Here is a 19291-nt window from a genome sequence, read left to right on the forward strand (position 1 = left end):
CCCATTGCATGCTGTTAACGATAGTACGAGTACGTGGAATAAGTTCATAGATATATGAGTGGCTCGAAGAGTAACAGAACCCAGTATGTTGCGCCAGAGGTGAGTGTTCATCTGAGACAAGGGTATCGTCATAAGTGTCCCAGGGAAGTGTGATAGGACCGCTGTTGTTCCCTATATACATAAATGATTTGGCTGGCAGGGCGGGCGGCAATTTGCTGTTGTTTGCTGATGATGTCCTGGTATACAGTAAGGAGTCGAAGTTGAGTGACTGTAGGAAGATACAAGACGACTAAGACAAAATTTCCAGTTGGTGTGATGAATGGCAGCTAGCCTGAAATGTGGAAAAATGTAAGTTAATGTGGATGAGTAGGAATGTCCGGATACAGTATGAATAGTGTCTCGCTTGAAACAGTCAAGCCGTTTAAATATCTGGGCATAACGTTGAAAAGCGATATGAGATGAAACGGGCATGCAAGAACTGTGGTATGGGAGGCGAATGGTCGACTTCAATTTATTGGGAAAACTATAGGAAAGAGTGGATCACCTGTAATGGAGATCGCAATAGAATGCAGGTGCGACCTATTCTTGAATACTGCTCGAGTGTTTGGAATCCGCACCAGGTCAGGTTGAAGGAATACATCGAAGCAATTCAGAGGCGTGATGCCAGATTTATTACTGATAGATCTGAACAGCAAGTCTGTGTTACGGAGCTACTTCAGGAACTAAAATGGGAATCCTTGGTGGAATGGCGACGTTCTTTGCAAGAAAAATTATTGAGAAAATTTATAGAACCGGCTGACTGCTACCAACATAATTTGCTCGTAAGGACCATGGAGATACGATACGAGGAATTATGGCTCATACCGAGACATGCAGACAGTCATTTTCCCCTCGCTCTATTTGTGAGTGGAACAGGAAAGGGAATCACTGGAAGTTGTGCAGAGTACCCACCGCCACGCACCGTATGGTGGCTTGCGGAGGATCGATGTAGATGTAGATGTAGATTTTACCTGCAGTCTGGTGACTAATTCCTCCTCTTTTTCTATTGGAGATGATAGTGTGTTGAGCATGCTGTCAGCCCTAATGAAAGACGGTACGCTGGTGGATTTGGTGAACCTTTCTAGCGTTCTACAGGACTGCACATTAACTGGCGGATATTGCGAACGTAAGTACTCGTTTTCTCTTTCCCACCCTTTCTCTCTCAAAGTGTGTAAATAATGCAGGTATCGAACGTTATGCTTTTTTATCGTTTTGTTCTTCAACGAAATCGCTGCTATGTGGACGGATGGCATACTGGCGAGTCCAGTAACAATTAGCTCAATTCTGCAGTCGGTTATCGAAATTAATTCATAGGATGATGTAGGTACAAATAACATTTTTTTTTTCTTTATTGTGATTTCTATACCTTTGCAATAAAGGTAGGCCGGCAGTGGCCTATCTGTGTCGCTCTTCGGCCGCAGATAACACAGACAGTGTAAAGAGAGACAGAAAAACAAAACAAACATGGTGGATAAAAACGGTAGGCAGACATATCAAAATACATGAAGCCGTATACAGGCGCACTGTCCGAATAAAAAACGTTCATCACTGTACACAAATGGAGGAGACAGAAATCACACACGTGAACGAAGGAGCACAAACAGAGAGACACTAAAGCACTGACATGAAGACACACACAAGCACTGGCGACGATCTTTGGTGCACAAAGAGTCACTGTTCACACACAAAGCCCAGGACCTGCCAAAGGGAAGAGGTGCAGGTAGGAGGGAGAGGACGAGGGTGTTGATGCCATTGGCAGAGGAGAATGGAGGGGGAGGGGAGAAGGTAGTGGGGTAGTGGAAGCCCAGGGGGAGCAGAGGGAGGGAGGAAGAGAGGAGGGAGAGAGGGGAGAGGGTGCCCTGGGGGAAAAACACAGGTGGGAAGGGGAGGATCAAAGTTGGTAGGAGAGGAGGGTATGAGGGCATCATCAGGGAGGGGGAGTTGGGGGAAGACACCTTGAGCAAGGGTATGGAGTGCGGAGAGATGGAGAGCAGGTGGGATGTGGGAGTACAAGAGTAGCAGTGGGGGGCGGGGGGAAGGGGGGGAAGGCTGGGAGAAGACAAACAGGTGAGGGGGATCAAGTTTGTGCGAGGTGTAAAGGATCCGTATCCATTCGAGGAAAAGGAGTAGGTGTGGGAACGGAATTAAGTCATACAGGATCCACGTGGGGCAGAGGAGGCGGACGTGATAGGTGAGACGGAGCACATGGCATTCCAGGATTTGAACTTTGAAGGGATTTGTAGAAGGTAGGAGGGGTGGAGATCCAGGCGGGATGGGCATAGCAGAGGACAGGGGGGATGAGGGATTTATGGGTGTGGAGGACGGTGGAGGGGTCCAGAGCCCATGTGCGACCAGAAAGGAGCTTGAGGAGGTGGAGTTGGGAGTGTGCCTTGGCTTGGATCGTCCAGAGATGGGGGTCCAGGAGAGGCGATGGTCATGATGCCAAGGTACTTGAGAGTGGGGGTGAGGTTGATAGGATGGCCGTAGATGGTGAGATAGAAATCGAGGAGATGGAAGGAAGGGGTGGTTTTGCCTACAATATCTGCCTGGGTCTTGGAAGGATTGACCTTGAGCAGCCACTGGTTTCAACAAGTGGTGAACTGGTCAAGATGGGATTGGAGAAGGTGCTGGGAGCGTTGCAGGGTGGGGGTGAGGGCAAGGAAGGCGTGTCATCGGCGTACTGGAGAAGCTATATGGGGGGTGAAGGCGGCGGCATGTCCGCCGTATATAGAAGGTAGAGAAGAGGGGAGAGGACAGAACCTTGGGGCACACTGGCAGAGGGGTAGAAGGTGTAAGAATCTGTGTTATGGATGGTGACATAGGAAGGACGTTGGGAAAGTAAGGAGGCAATCAGACGGACGTAAATAGGAAGGGCGAAGGTTTGGAGTTTGAAGAGGAGACCGGAATGCCATACTCGGTCATAAGCACATTCAAGATCGAGAGAGAGGAAGATGGCAGAGCAACGGGAGTTGAGTTGTTCGGAGAGGAGGTGAGTGAGGTGAAGGAGAAGATCATTGGCAGAGAAGGACGGTCGAAAGCCACATTGGGTAGCAGGAAGGAAGCAGTGCTGGTGGAGATGCTGGTGGATGCGTCAGGTGAGGATGGAGTCCAGGACCTTGCTGAAGACTGAGGTAAGGCTGGTGGGACGGTAGGAGGAGATAGTGGACGGCAGTTTGTCGGGTTGGAGGGACATCCGGATCTGGGAAGTTTTCCACAGGTTAGGATAGAAGCCAGTGGACAAGACCACATTACATAGTCTGGCCAGGGTGGAGAGGAAGGAGGTGGGAGCTCCACGGAGGTGATGATAGGTAACACAGTCGTGACCGTGAGCAGTGTTGCGTTTCACGCGGATTGTAGATATGATATCCTGAGTAGTGATCGGGGCATTGAGTTTGGTGTGTGTAATATTGTCCAATTACTGGAAGCCAGGAGCGAGTGGAGGGGCAGAGGTGTCAGTTCGATTGTGGACATCGGGGAAGAGGGAAAAATCAAACTGGGGATCATTACGGAGGGTAAAGATATTGGAGAGGTAAGAAGCAAAATGACTGGCCTTACTCAGGTTATAAGGAAAGAGGTGGTCATTACTTAGACAAGTTGATAGGTAGGGTAACATTAAAGCGAGTGCATGTCTGTCGCCAGTCCCAGGGTTACTTGGCCACGAGCAAGTTTGGGACGTGTTGTTGGAGTTGCTGGTGGCGTTGTAGTGTGTCCTGGTCACGCTTGTGAAGGAAGGCACAGTAGAGACGGCGGGATTCACGGAGGAGGAGGACGGCCTGTGGGGGTAAAGTGGGACGGTGCGGATGGATGGCGACAGTGGGGATGTTGGCCTCCACAGCCTCAGGTCTGCTGGAGAAAGGAGGCGGTAACATTATCAGGGTGGTGGTAGGTGAGGTGGTGGCTATCTATCCGGTTAGTGAGGGTATCCTGGTAGGCATTCCAGTTGACACGGGAATAATCATGGACTTATTTCGAGGGAGGGTTGATGCTATGGTTGGGATGGCGGCAACGACCATCTGATACAGTGAGGAGGACAGGGAGATGGTCACTGCCAATAGGGTCAAGGACGTCCACCACTATGCGGCCAAGGACGTTAGGGGAGGATAGTGCGACATCGGGAGTGGGATTCGGGGCAGGTGTTTTGGGGAATGGTAAAGAGGTCACCTTGGAGGGTGGAGAGGAACCGATGCCACCACCATAGCTGGGCAGCAGAATGACTATGGATGTTGAGGTCAGCAGCAATCACATAGGAGGAGAAGGTACGGTCGATGTGGGAAAGGAAGTTGAAAGGAATAGGGGCGGACATAGATGGTGGCAGAGGTAATGGTAAGGCTGGGGAAGAAGAGACTGAGGATCAGGTGTTCAGGTTTTGGACATGTGGTCGCTATTAATGTGACTGGACAGTGTATATCACACATAGAAAGAAAATGATTTAAATGTGTAGAGAGTGATCAGTGATGAAAATATAAATACTGTATATAGAATGATCAGAAAGAAAACGTAAATATTATACTGTATTAAATGAACAACAACAAATTCAATGGTAAACGTAATATTTAAGTTTTTAGCGTACTAGTAATGTTAGTAATGTATGTAAATCTTCAGAAAAATGAAGCTTTGTAAATAAACTAATGTATTTATATCATACAAGTAGCTTTGTAAATTATTTTATATAAGAACCAAAATCATAAAAACAGCTTTGCAAATTATCGTATACAAGAAACAAAGAGCTTCGCAAATAGACGAAAAAAATTGTAAATATGTAATTAAACTTCCACTACTTGAGAGTATTCCCGTAACAAACGAGTGTGTAAAGGACAGTCAGACTTTGTGGAGACATTGGTAAGGACATGAGGAAGAGAAATAACAAATAAACCATCGAAAGGTGCATGTTTTAGTTTCCACATAAGAGGGTAATATTTGTTAGCTGCGTACCACGGTTACGATCCAGATTACAAACGTTACTCAATGCGTCGTCCTTCTGCATCCACAGCAGCGTGGAACAGCACTAGAGATTCTCCACCGCTGTGTGAAGCAAACGTGGACCATGCTGTCGTGACACAGCTCGTGCACAGTTTGAAGATCCTACATGGCGTCCAGCATTCTCAGCCACGGCAACAGAAACTCTTTCAACAATTTTTGGCGCAATTGGGGGTCGCTCTTACCTAGGAGGAATTCCCAAATTTCCAGTTAATTCGAACTTCCAAAACATGTCCTTCAACCCCCGTGCGGAAGAGGACCTCTGTGTATTCCTTAAATTTATCGATACTCCCGAAGAGCAGCAGCACTGTTGCTGTTGTTTTGCTAAAACAACTTTACAAGTAAAGCCTCGCTGACGCCGAGCAGACCCATGTTGACTGTCTGCGACTGTATGGCACACTGTCTATCCTACGTCCCCGTACCAGTACGGGCGGGGCGGGGCGGGGCGCCTAATGGCAAGTCGTGACACAGACACTGCTAACAACGCAAATCCTGCAGTCCACACTCTGAATATAATTCCTGTAAAGTTGGGTACCCATGCGGTAAATATATTTCCGTCTACATTGGCTTAAGTAGCGAAAGTTTGATTATAAACACTCTAAGTCATCAGAAATAAATAGCTTTTCAAAAAAAGCAGCTGTTGAAAAGTATTGTCAATAATAAACGATTAATTAGTTTGTTAGATCTCTGTTATTATTTCCAAACCCTTTCACAATAGATCCATAACAGTAATTTGTTTATAACAAAGCGGAACGTCTCCCCATGATGTGCAGCCCTCGATTGAAGAGAGCTACACAACTGAACTTGTTATAAAACATCAATATGGGGAAGGGGAACTTAAATATTATTGACTCACGGAGGAGTGGAGGGGTTTCGAGCCATTATAGTATGCTCTCTTTTGTTGAGAGTTGGGAGGGGTTCCCCGCAAATTTTATATCAGACAAGACCACGTGACCAGTATTTAATTATGTCATGATCTTGAATACAACCAGTACACTTGCCTGGGGTGAGTGGGTATGACAGGGATTTCCCTGTGTAACCTTGATCAATTACCGGTGATTCCTCGGTGGGGGAAGGGAGGTGACCTTGAATATAGCTAGCCCAAATGTGTAACCTGACACCAGGACTCTTTATCAGTGACTAGTGACCTCGAGATAAGATCATTACCTTCGTTAGAACTTATGTTACTGTCTACTGTGTCCTCCGGTATGGTGCTCAAACATGAATATGGAGGAAAAAAGACAGAGCAGTGCTGGATGTTTTTGATACGTGGACATGACAGAGGATGGAAAGAACAAGTTGGATGGATAGACTGAAAGATGAGGAGGTACTGAGAGGAGAGGATCAGAAAAGCCAACGACTGACCAGTACCATTAAAGGAAGAAACGAAACTGTATTGGACATATACGCTGAAGAGCCAAAGAAACTGGTACACATGCCTAATATCGTGTAGGGTCCCCGGTAGCACACAGAAGTGCCGCAACACGCCATGGCGTCGACTCGACTAATGTCTGAAGTAATGTTGGAGGGAATTGGGGAATTGGGGAATTGACACCACGAATCCTGCAGGGCTGTCCATAGATGTGTAAGAGTACTAGCGGAGGGGGGGGGGTGGGGAATCTCTTCTCAACAGTTCGTTGCAAAGTATCCAAGATATGCTCAATAACGTTAATGTCTGGGGAGTTTGGTGGCCAGCGGGAAACTCAGAAGAATGTTCCTGGAGTCACTCTGTACCAATTCTGGACGTGTGGGGTGTCGCATTGTCCTGCTGAAATTGCCTAGTTCTCCAGAATGCACAATGGACATGAATGGTTGCAGTCGATCAGGTAGGATACGTACGTGACACCCGTCGGAGTCGTATCTAGACATATCAGGGGTCTTATAACACTGCAATTGCACACACCTCACACCATTACAGAGCCTCCATCAACTTCAACAGTACCCTGCTGATATGCAGGGTCCATGGACTCATGAGGTTGTCTCCATACCCGTACACGTCCATCCGCTCGATACAATTTGGAAACAGACTCGTCTGACCAGGCAACATGTTTATAGTCATCGACAGTCCAATTTCGGTGCTGACGGGTCCAAGCGAGAGCCTTCGGCTCCGATAGCCCATATCGGTGATGTTTCGTTGGATGGCTCGCACGCTGATACTTGTTGATGGCTCAGCATTAAAATCTGCAGCAATTTCCGGAAGAGTTGCACTTCTGTCGCGTTGAACGATTCTCTTAAATCTCGTCGGTCCCGTTCTTGCAGAATCTTTCTCCGGCCGCAGTGATAGAGACGTGATGTTTTATCGGATTCCTGATATTTACGGTAGATCCGTGGAATGGTCGTACGGGAAAATCCCCACTTCATCGCTACCTCGGAGATGCTGTGTCCCATCGCTCGTACGTCGACTGTGACACCACGTTCAAATTACTTAAATCTTGATAACCTGCCATTCTAGCAGCAGTAACCGATCTAATAGCTGCGCCAGACACTTGTTGCCTCATATAGGAGTTGCCGACCGCAGCGCCGTATTCTGCCTGTTTAGAAATCTGTGTATTTGAATACGCATGCTTATACCAGTTTCTTTGGCGCTTCATGCTTTAAGATAGAAGGAGTGGACATTAAAAATAGTCTTACAGGGGCAAGTGGAAGAGGAGACGAGGAAGGAAGACATTTCAGGTCCTGGATTATACGATGGGCAGTACCACATAAAGCAATATTAAGAAGGAAGCAATAAACCACAGTAAATGGAGACGCAAAAGACCCAGTATTATAGTGGAAAACTGATGAAGTCGGTCATGAAAATCCTGAATCAAATACAAATATAATTCTGCGTCCTTGCTACTGAACTTTAAAGGCACAGTAGGTGACATTTCATTATTTTCTATCGTTCCCGGTGTCTTAGTTTTAATTAACAACGAGGTATACCTCCCTCTGTGTCAACACAACCTGACACGCATGGTATTAAGAACTCGGCTTCTCTGTTTGAGTGAGTCGGGGAAACATGTGAGTGGGATGTGTCGAAGCAGGAGAGAAACAGCAGGTGCGGCTCAGCTTGAGTGACGGTTTCCTCTAGAGGAAGCGGCAGCTCAGAATAATCACAGAGCGATGTTTATCGTTTGTCATCGCCAGATAGAGAGCCATAGGGCGGACAGTCGTTTCCTTTGGTTACAGTATTATCAGCGCTGCGGCGGAAGAAAGGAGTCAGTCACATCCCGCCGCCCAGCCGCTAATATTGAAGACTTCTTTTGATAGTGGGGGGAGGGGGGGGGGGGGGAGTCCGACGGCTCGACGATGGTGAAGTCATCCGAAAGGAAATAACATAGCACTTTAACGTTATCAGGGAGACAGATTTATAGGTCCAGCTAGCAGGAAGGGGAATCCGGCAGCCGAAGGCTGACGCAGACATTAGCTTCGCATACGCTTCAAATTATACGGGGTGGTCCATTGATAGTGACCCGGCCAAATACCTCACGAAATAAGCATCAAACGAAAAAACTACAAACTAGTCTAGCTTGAAGGGGGAAACCAGATGGCACTATCGTTGCACCGCTAGATGGCGCTGCCATAGGTCGAACGGATATCAACTGCGTTTTTTTAAAATAGGAACGCCCATTTTTATTACATATTCGTGTAGTACGTAAAGAAATATGAATGTTTTAGTTGGACCACTTTTTTCGCTTTGTGATAGATGGCTCTGTAATAGCCACATACGTATAAGTATGTGGTATCACGTAACATTCCGCCAGTGCGGACGGTATTTGCTTCGTGATACATTACCCGTGTTAAAACGGACCGTTTACCAATTGCGGAAAAGGTCGATATCGTGTTGATGAATAGATATTGTGATCAAAATGCCGAACGGGCGTGTGCTATGTATGCTGCTCGGTATCCTGGACGACATCATCCAAATGTCCGGACCTTCGCCGGATAGTTACGTTATTTAAGGAAACAGGAAGTGTTCAGCCACATGTGACGCGTCAACCACGACCTGCAAAAAATGATGATGCCCAAGTAGGTGTTTTAGCTGCTGTCGCGGCTAATCCGCACATCAGTAGCAGACAAATTGCGCGAGAATCGGGAATCTCAAAAACGTCAACATCGATTCCACCCGTACCATATTTCTATGCATCATGACGACGACTTTGAACGTCGTGTACAGTTCTGCGACGGGGCACAAGAGAAATTACGGGACGATGACAGATTTTTTGCACGCGTTCTATTTAGCGAGGAAGCGTCATTCACGAACAGCGGTAACGTAAACCGGCATAATATGCACTACTGGGCAACGGAAAATCCACGATGGCTGCGACAAGTGGAACATCAGCGACCTTGGCGGGTTAATCTATGGTGCGGAATTATGGGAGGAAGGATAATTGGCCCCCATATTATCGATGGCAATTTAAACGGTGCAATGTATGCTGATTTCCTACGTAATGTTCTATCGATATTACTACAAGATGTTTCACTGCATGACAGGATGGCGCTGTACTTCCAACATGATGGATGTCAGGCACATAGCTCCCGTGCGGTTGAAGCGGTACTGAATAGCATATCTCATGACAGGTGGATTGCTCGTCGAAGCACCATACCATAGCCCGCACGTTCACCGGATCTGACGTCCCCGGATTTCTTTCTGTGGGGAAAGTTGAAGGATATTTGCTATCGTGATCCACCGACAATGCCTGACAACATGCGTCAGCACATTGTCAATGCATGTGCGAACATTACGGAAGGCGAACCACTCGCTGTTGAGAGGAATGTCGTTACAGGTATTGCCAAATGCATTGAGGTTGACGGACATCATTTTGAGCATTTATTGCATTAATGTGGTATGTACAGGTAATCATGCTGTAACAGAATGCGTTCTCAGAAATGATAAGTTCACAAAGGTACATGTATCACATTGGAACAACCGTAATAAAATGTTCAAACGTACCTACGTTCTGTATTTTAATTTTAAAAACCTGCCTGTTACTAACTGTTCGTCTAAAATTGTGAGCCATATGTTTGTGACTATTACAGCGCCATCTATCACAAAGCAAAAAAAGTGGTCCAAGTAAGACATTCATATTTCTTTACGTACTAAACGAATATGTAATAAAAAATGGGGGTTCCTATTTTAAAAAACGCAGTTGATATCCGTTTGACCTATGGGAGCGCCATCTAGCGGGCCAATGAGAGCGCCATCTGGTTTCCCCCTTGAAGATAGACGAGTTTCGTTCTTTGTAGTTTTTTCGTTTGACCCTTATTTGGTGAGATATTTGGCCCGGCCACGATCAATGGACCACACTGTATACAGAAACTGCAGAAAGCGTAAATGAAAAGGGCCGTGGAAGGTGGGTAGGAGAAATGTGATGATGCTGGCTGCAGCGGTCCAGAGTGCTCCACAGCAGGGCTCGCTAGCTCACATTCGTGCTGACAGTTTCAGTTACTGACAGTGGATGAAATTTCCACCGGCAGCATTTGACCAGCAATGGGAAGAGTGTGCCGGATTAAATGCCACGCCTGTCCGCACGCAGTGTGTTATGGAGCGCAGTCGGCTGACAGTGGTCCGCCCGACGGATGGGCACGTAAAGCTCGAGGCGACTAAGCTATGTGCGGGCACCGGGCTTCCAGTCTCTCCCTTCTCCCGTCATCATACTATAATACGTGTCAGTTAGTGCATACTTAGAGACCCGTAGCCTAGTATTTTAAAACAGTTCGTACATTTTACAAATGTTCGTATAATAACACGAACTGTTCCATTATTCCACGAAGATTCTATATTTAGCAATAAAAATCGTAGCAAAGTTACAAAGAAAAAATTTAAATTAACAGGCTCAGAGGGTGTTAACATGGTCAGTAAATTTTCAACGTTGAAGGAAGTTTAAAGATGATAGGAAAGATTAGAGACGAATTGAAGTTTCCCCACCACCAAAGCCCAGTAAGAGGGATACCTCGGAAATACATCTAGCCGTACACCCACCACTGGTTCTTGTTGTTAGTGAGCTGTACGCCTACTTCTACTGTACAGCTTTTACGTGGCCCTAGGTACAATAACAGCCGGCCAGTGGCCGAGCGGTTCTAGGCGCTACAGTATGGAGCCGCGCGACCACTACGGTCGCAGGTTCGAATCCTGCCTCGGGCATGGATGTGTGTGATGTCCTTACGTTAGTTAGGTTTAAGTAGTTCTAAGTTCTAGGGGACTGATGACCTCAGAAGTTAAGTCCCATAGTGCTCAGAGCCATTAAGAACCATTTTTTAGGCACAATATCGTGTTACGGCTTATACACAAAGTTTCACAAGCTGTGGCATGGTCGCAAATTGAAGAGTGACCCGAAAATTGAATAAATTTCCTTTACTTCAGGTCTATGTGTTAAATCTTCGTTACCAGCATTTATGTTGTCTCATTGTCTCTGTAGAGCTGTACCATGAGATGCAAGGAGAGGATTTTGGTTGGTGAGCAGTATCCTTGTTCTATAACACAAACTACACGCAATAATTAACTGGGTTCTTCATTTATAAACAAAGAGCTACTTAAGCTCCCACGTGCTGTGGTACAAGCTCTCCTGTACTGTCCACTTTAGCCTCACTGCTGGTGATGTACAAAGTTCGCTATGTTCACTATTCTGATTCCGAGCTGGAGGCTGCGACTGCGGCTCCGTCTCGGTGACACACGGCAACTCACATGGCCTACAGACTCCAACTAATTGATCCTCCGGTCCGCAGTGGCGATCCTAAATAATGGCGGCCGACAGGGCGTTGGGGGCACGTTTCCAGCGAATCAGTCGTTGGCCAAGATCGATCTTCTTCTAACCTGCATGCCACACGGTGTCCTGGCGCCAGCACAGCACAGATCTGAAGATGGTCATTACAGACCGAAATAGGTAGTCTGATCACATAAAAATTTCTGACCACAGACGGGAAGTAAAGGAAATTTATATACAAAGTGATTGGCCCAAGGAAGTTGTCATCAGTAAAACATCATCATGTTTTACTGGGTTTCTGATAGTCACGGTACACTTGTGAAATGGCTGTATAGGAAAATCCCCACCTCAGAGATGCTGCGTCCCATCGCTTGTGTGCCGACTATAACACTACATTCAGACTCACTTAAATCTTGATAACCTGCCATTGTAGCAGCAGTAAACGATCTAACAACTGCACCAGACACTTGTTATCTTATATAGGCATTGCTGACTGCAGCACTGTATTCTGCCTGTTTATGTATCTCTATATTTGAATACACATACCTAAACCAGTTTCTTTGACCTATGTTGATATATACCATGTTGCTTGTGATATGCCTACACTTGATGTAGAGAATAGCTTCTGCTAGATATGTAATATTGATCCATGGCGTTTTCATTATAAGTTATTGGATTGTATGCAGGTCTGTTCCTCTTAAGAAGATGGGTTTAGATACATTGAAACTGTGCTCAAGGTTATTTGAAAACCACCATTTTTTGCAACTGGTTGGCCGTCCTTTGTTCCTGCTGTTCCGTAACCGCTGCTGTAGTGGAGCCATGTTCAAAATATTGTACGCATTTATTCCAGTTCCATTAGCCCATCTCTTCCTTCACTGTCTCTCTGTCCATCTCCTCTTTCCCCTCTCTCTGTTCAGTCTTCTTCCCTTTCTCTCTCCATCTCATCCTCCCCATCCCTCTGCCCATCTCCCCCTTCCCCCATCTCTCTGTCCATTATTCATCCCTTTCTCTGTCATTTTCCCCCATTCTGTCTCTCTGTCCATTTCCTCCTCACCCATATACATGTCCTCCTTCCCCTTCTTTATCTGTCCATCTGTACCTTCTCCTTCTCCCTCCACATTGTCACACCCACCGCAACAGGAGGTTGCTGGTTATTATTATTATTATTATTATTCCCATCACTACTCCCACAGTATTTCTTTCTAGATAATAAGTAGTATGTGTATTAAGTTTAGTTGAAATCAATCCAAGGTTTGGAGGAGATTTTTACCTGGTGTTATGTCTGCATACACACATGTCACATACATTTAATGTATTTCAGACATATTCACCTGTACCTCTAGCGAATTTTGCACTGAAATTTCGTTTCCATGCAACTCAATGTTTATGACATCGTATCTGATGAACTATGTGTCGTACAATGATATAATTTTGTAGGTACATTCAGAAGCATATGTCGATACTCTCTATGAAATGGGTTGCAAAGAGAGTTAATAGCAAAGAAGTAATAAATTTAAACGTCATGCCTGATTTGGCAGTTTTACTGCATGAACAGCGAAAATGTAATAAGTAATAACCTTTCTTCATCATTTTGTCGGGGTGTGAGCGAGAAAAATTTCGTAAAGGTTTGAAGTTTGTTGCAAATCAGTAACTGTTCTCATTCTCAAAAAGTGGATGCATAAAGTCAGGGTATTCGCACGTAGTAAGTTACACTTCTCACCTCACTTCCTTGATTGGTGGTTTTTACCACCGCAACTACTTGCAGACAGTAAGTGATACGTCTCGGCACTGCCCTGGCTTGCTGTGACTGCAATCGTCACGCAGAAGCGCTGCTCAGTCACTGCTGGCATACTTAATTGTCTTTGTGTTTTTCTGTTCCTTTTAATGAGCCAAAACATCATGACCACCTGTTTAACACACTTATCACACACAGTAGGGCGTACAAAAGCGATTCTGCTTGGCACAGGTTGCACAAGTGCTTGATAGGATCCAGCAAGCTTGTCGCACCAGATGTCTACAAACAGGTCACTGCGGTACGTGGGCACGCAGCTGGCGCCCAATACGTGTTCTAATGGGTGCAGATGAGGGGCATTTGCTAGTTAAGACATGGGCGTGCCCAGCGAGGGGCAGGGGGGGGGGGGGGGGGGGGGCGGGGCAGCTGCACCCCCGCCCAGGAGATATTCGCAGTTTTTTACTTGTTTACTGTTTTATTTAATAAGAAATGCTGCATGTTTTCTTGGATTGTACTAAAGCATTCTTGTATTTAAAATGTTTATTAAAAGCAGTTTTTCACTGGTTTACTGTTTTATTCAGTAAGAAGTGCTGTTTGTTGTCTCGAGTCCTTGTTTCCTGAAACTAGTATGACCTGCCCCCCCCCCCCCCCTTAGTTCAGATCCTGGGAACGCTCTTGAGTTAAGACATCAATGTCAGTTCACTTTCGCACTCCTCAAACCACTGCAGCACAATTTCGGCCTTGTGTTGTGGAGAGTTATCCTGCAAGAAGATGTAATCGCCCTCAGAGAAAACTTCAACCATGAAGGCATGCAGGTACTCCACAATAATGTTTATGTAGTTCACTGCTCTCACAGTGTCTTCTAATACTGCCATAGGTCCCATAGAAGCCCAACTCAATGAACACACTGCATAATGCTGCTCTCACCAGCCTGCATCCGTGGCGCGTTGCACGTTTCAAGCAGCCATTCGCCTGTATGACAGTGTGTAAGGGTCCAAACATCGCCCCGCTGTAACAAGAAATGAGATTCATTTGACAGGCGAAACGTTTCCACAGTGAAAACTCAGTGATGCTGTGCCCACTGCAGTCGTAGCCTATCTGATGATGTCTCTGGGTCAACACAGGAACACACAGGGGTTGCGTGATACGGAGCTTAATGTTTAACAACGGCCTTTCAACGGTCTGCTCTGAAACACTTGTACCTGCACCAGCATTGCACTCTGTCGCCAGATCTACCACAAAACGCTGGCTGTCCTGGATTACACAGTGTGGAATCCTTTGACGCCCATGTCTTGTGATGAGACGTGGACGTCCAGTAACGTGTGATCTACGCGTTTTTCCACCATCCTTCAACTGTTTTCCGTAGGTGCTCAAGAGTAGTACAGAAACAGATGGGCAGTTTCGCCATTTCAGAGATTCTCGTTTCCAGCTGCAGTGTCGCAACAATGTGTCCTTTGTCGAAACCGCTTATAGCAGTGTATTTCCTCATTTGTGGCCCGTATTTTCACTATAATGACTGCCTATTCGTTTCTCTTCCGCTTACATTCTTTACTTCCTGCACATGTGCCCAAAACACCACCAGGAGGAATTCAACCTCGCTATGGCCAATGGTCATAATGTTTTTTCTCATCAGTGTGCACAACAATGAAACAAATAACTCACTAGGCTCCTTGGTACCGCTCTATCGAATGAAGATGTATAATTCCACTTTAATAATTATTTTATTTTTCAATGGGAAACAAACCGATGCCTTCCGTCAAAGCCGGGCATCGTATGAAAGGTGATGAGTGGGATTTCTTTGGGCTGACTTCAGCTATACGTTGCAGAAACTAAATTGCAAATATCTGCTGAAAAACCAGAGAAAATGTCCCTGACGACCTCTAGGATAAATAACCGGAATCTTATTTTTTTACTTAAGAATATTTGGTTTGGTACCATACAATATGCAGATTCAACATGTGTAAGTGGCAAGCTTCTATCAATAACCATGGTTTTGATGAAAATTTAGTTTCCCTTGGAGTGGCATAGTCACAACATTCTCTGGGTGGTACCTGAAACTAGGACTTAATGTGATACCGGTATGTGAAGAATGATAAGTATCGCATCGCATCACATCACACACACACACACACACACACACACACACACACACACACACACACACACACACACACACAGCCACACACACACACTCTGTATTTCATCATTTCAGTAAACTATGGGGGACCAGCATATTACTGTGCTCAAATACAGTTTTTGGACCTCATTTAAAGGTTCCACACCCTACCTCCCATGATCAGGTGCCAGAACAACCTCAGCATTCCTTATATTATTTGAAGTCCACTTAGGAACAAGACACTTATTAGTGGACATTTGTATTGGGTGTGTACACCCTTCTTCTTCATGACAGCCTGGATCTGCTGTGGATAGTTTCAATGAGGTGTCTGTGGAGGAATGGCAGCCCATTGATCCTCAAGAGTCAAAACCAGGCAAGGCAGAGATGCTAGCCACAGGGTCCTTCAGCGAAGTCAAAATTCTGACTCTCCCCACAAGTGTTCCACTTAGTTCTGGTCAGGACTCTGGGCAGACCAATCCATTCCAGGAGTGTTATTGTCCGCAAGCCGTTGCATCACAGATGCCTCTTTATGACTGGGTGTGTTGTCATGACAAAATAATCATCATCTCTGAACTATTCCTCTACTATACACACAAAACAATGCTTGAAAATTGTGTTCATATACTTCCACATTTAGTGTTTTCTCAAGCACAATAAGGGGAACACCCTCACATAAAAGACACTACCTTACCAAAAGACCACCTACTTTACACTTCACTGTTAGCACTGCACAGAATGGCAGGAAACATGGAAAGTAACCAAAATCTTTCTATCAGATTGCCACAAGGTATAGCATGATCTGTCACTCCAAATAAATTGCATCCAGTGTCCAGTGACATCACATTTTACAGCACATCCAGCATCACTTAGCATTCACTACAGAAATGTGTGGATCTTGAGGAGTTGCTTGACCATTGTACCTCAATCTTTTTAACTCACTATGCACACTCACTGTGCTGGACTGCTGGTAGCACTCTGGAACTCACAAGTTGTTTGTTCCACTAGTTTCATGACATTTTCTACAATCACCCAATTTGTGGTTTAGCTGTGGTTGTTACTTCACATTTTTACTTCAGAATCACACCACCAACATCCAACTTGGGTAGCTTTAGAAGTGTTTACATGACCCTGATGGTTGTGTTATCCATGTAACATCCAATGACTAGTCTTAAGTCACTGAGCTCTCCTGTTGCTGCTATTTCTGCTTCTCTACTGACAACAGAATACTGTCTCCTTTCATACTAGCAGGGCTGACTTTTGTGACCTCTAGTGATCTAGTGGTCAGTTCCACAAGCACGCGCGCGCGCACACAAAACACACACACACACACACACACACACACACACACACACACACACACACACACACACACACACACTCTCTCTCTCCCCCTCTCTCTCTCTCTCTCTCTGCAGATATATAGTTTTATTGTCCCTCAAAAGTCACCAACATAGTGTATAAACCATTGTCAGCGATTTGGAAGTCATAAAATAACTTTAGCAGTGACAGTTGTATTGATAGTTTGAACGGAGCAGTATTTTACCAGATAAATCTTCCTCAAATTTCTGAAGCAGGTGCCACGAAGTGATTCCTTCATCTTAGGAATCAAATGGAAGTTCCAAAGGCTTAAATTCAGGGACTGTGGACAATTCAGTCCAAACAATTAAACAAATCAGTCACAGCTTGCACTGTATGTGCTGTTGCATTGTCTTGTAAAACGATGGGTTAGTTTTGCAGAAAGTATCTCCACTTACCTCTCTAAGCTGGTCTGTGGCTGTGTTCCAACACTGAACAGTAATACAGCACATTGGTGGTGGACCTGTGGTGAAGTGAATGCATTTACATAACACCATTATGCTCATACATATGAATTACCATAATTTCATTGCTGGGCTCCTGACAAACTTTCACTCATTATGGCGGTCTGTGACGACACATTTTGTTTGGCTTTTCAAGCATATTTCATAAGATTTCACCGACATCTATGCAGCCTAGCAATATGGCATAACAAAGGCTATGAGTATGAGCTGAGTCATTTCATAGCCATGTCTGCATTTCCATCAAATAGTATGGAACCTCTTGCATTTGCAGTTTTTCTTATGTCCAGGTGTTCCTCCAGAATGTGTGCTAATCCTCTCTCTTGCACCAGATCGCAAACCGTTTGATGCTGAAGTTGCATGGGGACAACCTGACTGACAAATATCTGCCACATTTTGGTGTCCGTCGATGAAAGTTTTCACCCTTTTTGCACATTGTGTATGGGAATGCATGTCTCTGGCACAGTTTATTATTCAGTGTGTGTGTGTGTGTGTGTGTGTGTGTGTGTGCGGGTGGGGAGGGGGGGGGGCACCCGGGACTGGAATGACTCCTTGCCCTCTCCCTTAAAACCCACATCCTTTCGTCCTTCCCTATTTCCTGATGAAGCAACCGTTGGTTGCAAAAGCTTGAATTTTGTGTGTATGTTTGTGTATCTATCAACCTGCGAGCACTTTCGTTTGGTAAGTCACATCATCTTTTTTTTTAGATATATTTTTCCCACATGGAATGTTTCCCTCTATTATATTCGTATCATAGACTTACTGGTTTGTAAGACTCAACCATTTGAGAGAGAGAGTCTGCCCATGTAGGAATATTTGCACTAGTATTTTGCTCTCAGATAAAAGCCTGCATTACATTACCACTTGTCCCATAGATCACAAATACAACATTTCATTATGACATGGAATGTGTCAGTTTAACATTAAGGTTTCATTAAGGTTTCTTTATAGTTTTTTCTTTTTTGCAATTACAGGGTGGTGCATGATAAGTCACCTGATTTTTCTCATGAATAACATTTCTTGTTGACAAGATTTGTAAGTTATTGATGTAGAAGTAAAGAGTACAGCTTGGAAATACAAGCTAATGAATCACATGTACAATATCACTCTCGTTTTTGTTTACAACTTCAAGTCGCACATGTGCGTGCATTTGTGACGACTGACACAAATCTCCTGGAATGGCACAGCATAACTAAACAATGATAGCCTTAAGTTGCACTGCATTTTCAGGTTTTCTGTGGTACACCTCTAAAGAACCTCCAAAGGAAGAAGTCACATGGGTTAATGTCTGGGCTGCAGGACCAAGCCCTTAATGTAGGAAATCAAGCACAATGCTGGCAGTATGGGGGCGTGCTCCATCCTGCATGAACCATTGTGTCTGCAATGGAAGACATGAGGCCTTTAGTTGAAATAATTAGTTTCGTGGCATGTATGAATAGCGTTCCCCCGTTACTGTAGCATTGAATAATGCAAACTGCAGTCTCTGCTCCTTATCTCTCGCAGTAAGCTTATGTACCAGTCATTTTGTATGGATACAAGCAAAGGTCAGATTGAATAATTCTTTTTACAGATCAGCATAAAAAACCCAACTCAGCACTGGCTCTTCTTGTTGATATACTCTGATTAAGAGTCAAAGCCACTCAAACTGCTTCGATGTTTTACGGTGAATGTACGATACGTGCAGGTAGCCGCTGATACTCCAAAATAGATCCAGTAGCTTCGAATTTTTTATGTAACCTGTGTATTGTCTGAGCTGGAAACCCGAGTGCCGAAATGAGCACGAACACTGTGTCAATGTGACACTGTTCGTCACTGCGAACAGTAACACAATCTTCTTTTGTGCAGTCAACCGTCCTTGGACTCACCATGGAAGCAATAAACTCTCAATGACATCTGGCGTAATTGCCATGAACTGCACTAAGTTGAT

This window comes from Schistocerca piceifrons, chromosome 8 (genome assembly GCF_021461385.2).
Source record: "Schistocerca piceifrons isolate TAMUIC-IGC-003096 chromosome 8, iqSchPice1.1, whole genome shotgun sequence".
Lineage (NCBI taxonomy): Eukaryota > Metazoa > Arthropoda > Insecta > Orthoptera > Acrididae > Schistocerca > Schistocerca piceifrons.